The sequence below is a fragment of the Myripristis murdjan genome, chromosome 5 (assembly GCF_902150065.1).
Source record: "Myripristis murdjan chromosome 5, fMyrMur1.1, whole genome shotgun sequence".
Lineage (NCBI taxonomy): Eukaryota > Metazoa > Chordata > Actinopteri > Holocentriformes > Holocentridae > Myripristis > Myripristis murdjan.
The window spans coordinates 38,819,116-38,826,087 of NC_043984.1; positions in this window are offsets into that span (position 1 = coordinate 38,819,116).

Here is a 6,972-nt window from a genome sequence, read left to right on the forward strand (position 1 = left end):
TACTACTATTACTACTACTACTACTACTACTGCTACTACTACTACTACTACTACTACTACTACTACTACTATTGCTACTACTACTACTACTACTACTACTACTACTATTGCTACTACTACTACTATTGCTACTACTACTACTACTACTACTATTGCTACTACTAATACTGCTGCTACTGCGACTACTACTAATAATAACAACACAAATGCTGTTTAGCAGCAGAGCTGAGGATGTGGGCTGCGCCCATGAAAAATTTGCCAAATCTTCTCTGCCAGTGCCAAACAGCTGATTCTACTGTTTCTGTTGACTCTTGCCCTGCATTCCAGTACCCATACTACCATACTATTTAGTATGCCAGGATGTTCTACTACATCTGGCCATTCTGACCCACAGTCAGGGCCGCCCCTGGCCAAACCTAAGCGGCATTTTATTTGGAGACCGAATCAAAAATTACCGGATTTTTGGCGTGACACCTCCCGCCGACCACACAATCCCAGATGTAATAGGAATAAAATGACAGCACAACGACATTCCATTACACTTGACAAGCTTTACAAAATAGCACTACCAGCTGATGACAGTGAGGATGAATTAGTGTTAAGCAATGATGAAGACGAGCTGCAGTCAAACTGGGAGAGTGACAGAGAGTATGAGCCACAGAGCGAGGAGGAGGGTGAGAACGAGGATGAGGACAGTGAGGGTGAAAGTGCGGCGACAGGTAATATCAGTATAAGATAAGGTGTAACATGCATTGTTAAGCACCAGCGATCAAACACTGGACATAACTTGACATAACGTTCTTATTTTTCAAGTTATAATAGTTTGTTTTGTGAAGTTGTCCAGATAAAGTCATATGAAATGTGCTTAGATTCTTCCACACATTCATTCCAATAGATTGTTCCACAATAGTCCGATGTTGTCTGCAGGCAACATTCAAATGTTCAATCCCATGAAACAACTTGTTTTTTAAAGTTTTTAATTTTCAAATTGTATGCATTGCAACCAGTTGAGGCTACTAAGAATTTTGCATGTTTTTAAAATAAAGTTTGTTAAAATTTGAAACAATATAAATTTTTTTTCATTCCGTACCATTATGGTACAGTGTTGTCTCAAGGCAACGCACCCCAAAAATTCCCCCCAAAAGTTTTTTGGGGAAAATTTCTTTAGATTATATTTATTTGGTCTGTTTCAAGATTTAAAAAAAAAAAAAAAAAAAAACACTCCAAAAAATGTTTTCCCAACTGGCATCATAATGCGTACCATAGAGGGTTGAAGCCGTTTAATTCCGTTTATTCCACAGGAAATACAGACTGATCTGTATGTATGAAACCCGCCACTGGAAAATGAACAAATAGTCCAGTCATTTTATGAAAAAATCTAGGACAAACTGCAAGAGAAGCAAACTCAACTGATTTTATATCCTCAGTTTGTCCTGAGTTAAAGGGAAAAGTCCTGAGGAATCCCACTGGTGGAAAGTTTTGAAAATCACCTCTATATGATCATATAATACCAAAAAACAGCCTTTTAACACACATTTGACTTTCAGATATCACTATAAAAATTCACAAGTTGATTACACACACAAAGACAAGAAAAAACACAAGTTCTTTGAATTATTCTGTTTACACATGCATATCACACATGATCTGGTTTGATATGCGCTAATAAGGAATATAAGGAATAAATGCCAGAACAGACATTTAAACAGTGAACTAAAAGGTTACTATATAGTAACCTTTTAGTTCACTGTTATATAGTAACCTTTTAATTCAACAGAAACAGGGAAACATGTCCATGAGCTTTGCTGCATTCACACTCTTTCATTTGTGCATTCCTAAAGGGAATTTGTGCTTCACCAATTATTTGTGAATCTGCATTTATTTGTGCAGATCATCAGCGGCTCCCGGCTCCTTTACAAAGACCAAACACTGCATGCATGAAACTGGTCGCCATGACAAATTCAAATGAAAATGTCAAATTTCACTGTCAGGTTCGGGCTGGGTGATAGAGACTAAATCAAATATTGTGATATTTTTTGACCAAATACCTCAAATACCTTTTTATAAAGGGATGACTGCTGTTGCTCTGGGAAAATATTCAGACACTGAGATTTTAGATAATTTTTTTAATGTCTTTATTTTTCTGAGTGTAAAATATATTCAGTAAAAAAGACGACATTCACATGACTCCATTTAATACAGTTAATGCCTGTTGTCCAATAGGAAACTAGAACATCAACCCATATATCATCCCTTTGGTGTGTGTGTGTGTGTGTGTGTGTGTGTGTGTGTGTGTTTGCACCTCTTAGACTGACTTAAATCAGAAGATGAGTGACTGTGAGGAGGAAGAGGAGAGCAGAGCAGAGTCTGCAGTGTCCAGCTGTCTGTCCATGAAGAGTGACTGGTCTAAAGGACTACCTCTAAACTTCAGTAATGGACCTGGAGCTTCAGACACAAAGTAAGACAGCTGTCAGACTGTGAGCCTGATGGAATATGATGACATGAGATTATATAGCAGAGCAAGTAGAGAGGAGATCAAGAAAAGAGACTGCAAAGAGAGAAATGACTGCTCCCTGCTCTGCAATCCAGCTGTTCAACCAAAACACATCTGGCTCTGTGCTGTTTTCCACAAACTGTGATGCTGTTTGATGTTTTGCACCAAAACACCTGAGAACATTTCCACGTGCACCTGCACTCACAAGTTCTTCACACACCTGAGTCTGAAGTTTAGATTCACATTGACTGACAGAGAAATCTGATCCTGTGCTGCTCAGACTGATGTGCATGTGATGCACCACGGCTCACGTCACACACACACACACACACACACACACATACACACAGAGTGTGGTAGTTAAAGTTAAAGTAATCTCTTTTAAAAATACTTAATTATTCAAAAGTACATTTTCATTTCAACATCAAGGTTCAAGGTAAAAAACACAAGGATCAACACATTGCTGTTTTATTTTCACAATGCATTTACAGAACCTGAGAACTCTCTGGAAAAAATATTGTTTCTAAGTTGGACTAAAAACTTTTTTTTATTTTTAACCTGTGGTGTGTGTGTGCAGACTGGGGCCTAAACAGTCTTGGAGCTGCATCAGTTGCTTTGACTGGAAAGCTGAGACTCTTGTGGATTCAATGAGCCACATTTGATTCCTGTGTGATGATGTTGGCCCCCATAGCAGCCATTTCACTGCAGGCAGAGACTTTTGTCCCCTCCACTGTTTCAAAAGACAGTTTTGGTCCCCTGCAGTTTTTACTGTCCAAAAACAAGACAGGTCAGGCACTGGGACCCAGTGGAAAACGGCCACTCAAAGGAAGCCTGTTTCCCTTGAGACCACCCACAAGCTCTTCGATTGGCTCTGCCGTTTCTTGCTAATGTGTGATTGGCCGTCCCCACTGTCACTCCATCTGGTTGTAAACAGCGCCTGGACTTGCTCACTGGTGTTTAGCTCGTTGGCCAGCCCTGCGTTCCAAACCTCATACTTATACTTTTTACTTTTAGTATGTACTGCAGCTGCCCTTACAAAGTATGTAGTTTAGTATGAAATATGCATGCTAATTCTTTTTTCCCCTACTAAATAGTATGGTAGTGTGAGTATTGGAACGCAGGGCAGGAGTCCGTCTCCATCTGCTGCTGTGAGCTGTTAACATGTCGGCCGTTTGTTCTGCCTGGGTGACGTCAGCTAGACAGATTTTAATATCAGAGGTTTCATTTACATTTACATTAACATTGGAATGTGTGTCTGTGTGTGTGAGTGTGTATGTGTGTTTGGTAATTAGGTGCAGCCAGGTGGCAGGATGTCAAAAAAAGTATACTGGACATAAGAGACTTCTTTAGAAGTCAAAGTGTAAGTTACTCAAAGGAACACATTACAAGCTTTGGCTAAGCTGATTATGTTAAATGTTAATAGTTAACCCTTCTGTGGTCTTTGAGTCAAATTGACCTCTGTTCACTTTTCCTTTATATTTAAATTTTGATTTTCTTCCATATAACTGCCTGAAAATGGCAGATGGTTCTCTGTTACACACTTCAAATAAAATTGATGATCACCACTTGCATTGAATTATGGATATTTTTTTCAATTTCTCCCCTCCTGTGATATTCCCTGGTCAATTTGATCTCTGGGTGGTGCTGGGTGATGGTCCAAACATTTGAAAGGATTTCTTTTCATTTTCACATATACCAGTCTACAATAATCCATCCATTTATATTTAACTATTGTCAAAATAATTCAGAATTTCTGCTTATTTTTACTTAAAATTGAGGTATAATTTTATGTAAATGAGGTCTATTGACCATACATTCCAAAAATAAGTGTAAAATTGGTGGTAATGAGTTGGAGTGAAGTTGACTAACAAGGTCAAACACAGAATTGGGTGATAATTTTATGCTATACACTTTACAACCAGTCAAACCACAAAGGGAACAGTGAACTACAAGGAGATCAGTGAAATGAAAAGTAACAATAGAAATCTAGAAGAACTACTAGAAACCACAGTGAACTGAAACATTTTGAGTTTTATTAAAAAATATATATATATATATATATATTTTTTTTTTTTTTTTTTTTTTTTTTGCATACCTGTGTCTGTGAAATTTCTATATGACAACTTTGTATTTAAAAGCCTCTAGGCTGTAGTTGTAGGTTGTTGCATACATATTTTGAACTTCATATTGCTTTGAGGTGTAGGGTAGATGTCATGGCACTGTTCAAGCAGCACATAGCGCAGCACAAAGCCACTGTACTGTCCCTTAAAGGGGCCACAGCTCCTGCATAACACCTTGATTAGAGCTGCAACATGGCTCCTAAACAGAGCCATGTTGCTCACCCATAACATTGTAGTAGTGGTGCATGTACTTTTTAATAACCACAACCTGCTCAATTTTCTACCGATTTTCAAACGGTGTGGTTTGTTATAAACGTCAGAGGTGTAGTTATAAAACTGCACTTATGGATAATTATGTTACACTTCAGGTCAAACATCCAGAATTGTAGCCACGTTAATAACGTTTGTAAGAAACCAAACTGTTTGAAAATCCGTCAAGATTTCAGCGAGATTAGAGTATTTCCGTTTGTGCAGATCGCTCACCTTCCCTCAGGTAGAGAGCTTGCCTGTGGTAAGATGGCCGCCAGTGATGACGTTAGAGACTCCGCCGGGAGACATCTAGCCTTTATTATAAATATCTATGATGCATACTGCGAAATCTGACTGGATGCAGTAGAACATCCTGGTACTCTTGGCGTACTGCACCTGACACACTATGTACTGGGACATACTCAATCTTTTTTTCCCTACTAAATAGTTTGGTAGTATGAGTATTGGGACGCAGGGTGAGTCTTAGTCTTCTTGAAGAAAATGCTTATTAGTCTTAGTCAAATTTTAGTCATAGTTTTAGTCTCGTTTTAGTCGAAGTAAAAATATTTCAGTCCAGTTTTAATTATTAGTTTTAGTCATATATATACACATATATGCACATACACGCACATACAGTACAGGCCAAAAGTTTGGACACACCTTCTCATTCAATGCGTTTTCTTTATTTTCATGACTATTTACATTGTAGATTCTCACTGAAGGAATCAAAACTATGAATGAACACATGTGGAGTTATGTACTTAACAAAAAAAGGTGAAATAACTGAAAACATGTTTTATATTCTAGTTTCTTCAAAATAGCCACCCTTTGCTCTGATTACTGCTTTACACACTCTTGGCATTCTCTCGATGAGCTTCAAGAGGTAGTCACCTGAAATGGTTTTCACTTCACAGGTGTGCCTTATCAGGGTTAATTAGTGGAATTTCTTGCTTTATCAATGGGGTTGGGACCATCAGTTGTGATGTGCAGAAGTCAGGTTACTACACAGCCGACAGCCCTATTGGACAACTGTTAAAATTCATATTATGGCAAGAACCAATCAGCTAACTAAAGAAAAACGAGTGGCCATCATTACTTTAAGAAATGAAGGTCAGTCAGTCCGGAAAATTGCAAAAACTTTAAATGTGTCCCCAAGTGGAGTCGCAAAAACCATCAAGCGCTACAACGAAACTGGCACACATGAGGACCGACCCAGGAAAGGAAGACCAAGAGTCACCTCTGCTTCTGAGGACAAGTTCATCCGAGTCACCAGCCTCAGAAATCGCAAGTTAACAGCAGCTCAGATCAGAGACCAGATAAATGCCACACAGAGTTCTAGCAGCAGACCCATCACTAGAACAACTGTTAAGAGGAGACTGCGCCAATCAGGCCTTCATGGTCAAATAGCTGCTAGGAAACCACTGCTAAGGAGAGGCAACAAGCAGAAGAGATTTGTTTGGGCCAAGAAACACAAGGAATGGACATTAGACCAGTGGAAATCTGTGCTTTGGTCTGATGAGTCCAAATTTGAGATCTTTGGTTCCGCCCATCGTGTCTTTGTGAGACGCAGAAAAGGTGAACGGATGGATTCCACATGCCTGGTTCCCACTGTGAAGCATGGAGGAGGAGGTGTGATGGTGTGGGGGTGTTTTGCTGGTGACACTGTTGGGGATTTATTCAAAATTGAAGGCACACTGAACCAGCATGGCTACCACAGCATCCTGCAGCGACATGCCATCCCATCCGGTTTGCGTTTAGTTGGACCATCATTTATTTTTCAACAGGACAATGACCCCAAACACACCTCCAGGCTGTGTAAGGGCTATTTGACCAAGAAGGAGAGTGATGGAGTGCTGCGGCAGATGACCTGGCCTCCACAGTCACCGGACCTGAACCCAATCCAGATGGTTTGGGGTGAGCTGGACCGCAGAGTGAAGGCAAAGGGGCCAACAAGTGCTAAACACCTCTGGGAACTCCTTCAAGACTGTTGGAAAACCATTTCAGGTGACTACCTCTTGAAGCTCATCGAGAGAATGCCAAGAGTGTGCAAAGCAGTAATCAGAGCAAAGGGTGGCTATTTTGAAGAATCTAGAATATAAAACATGTTTT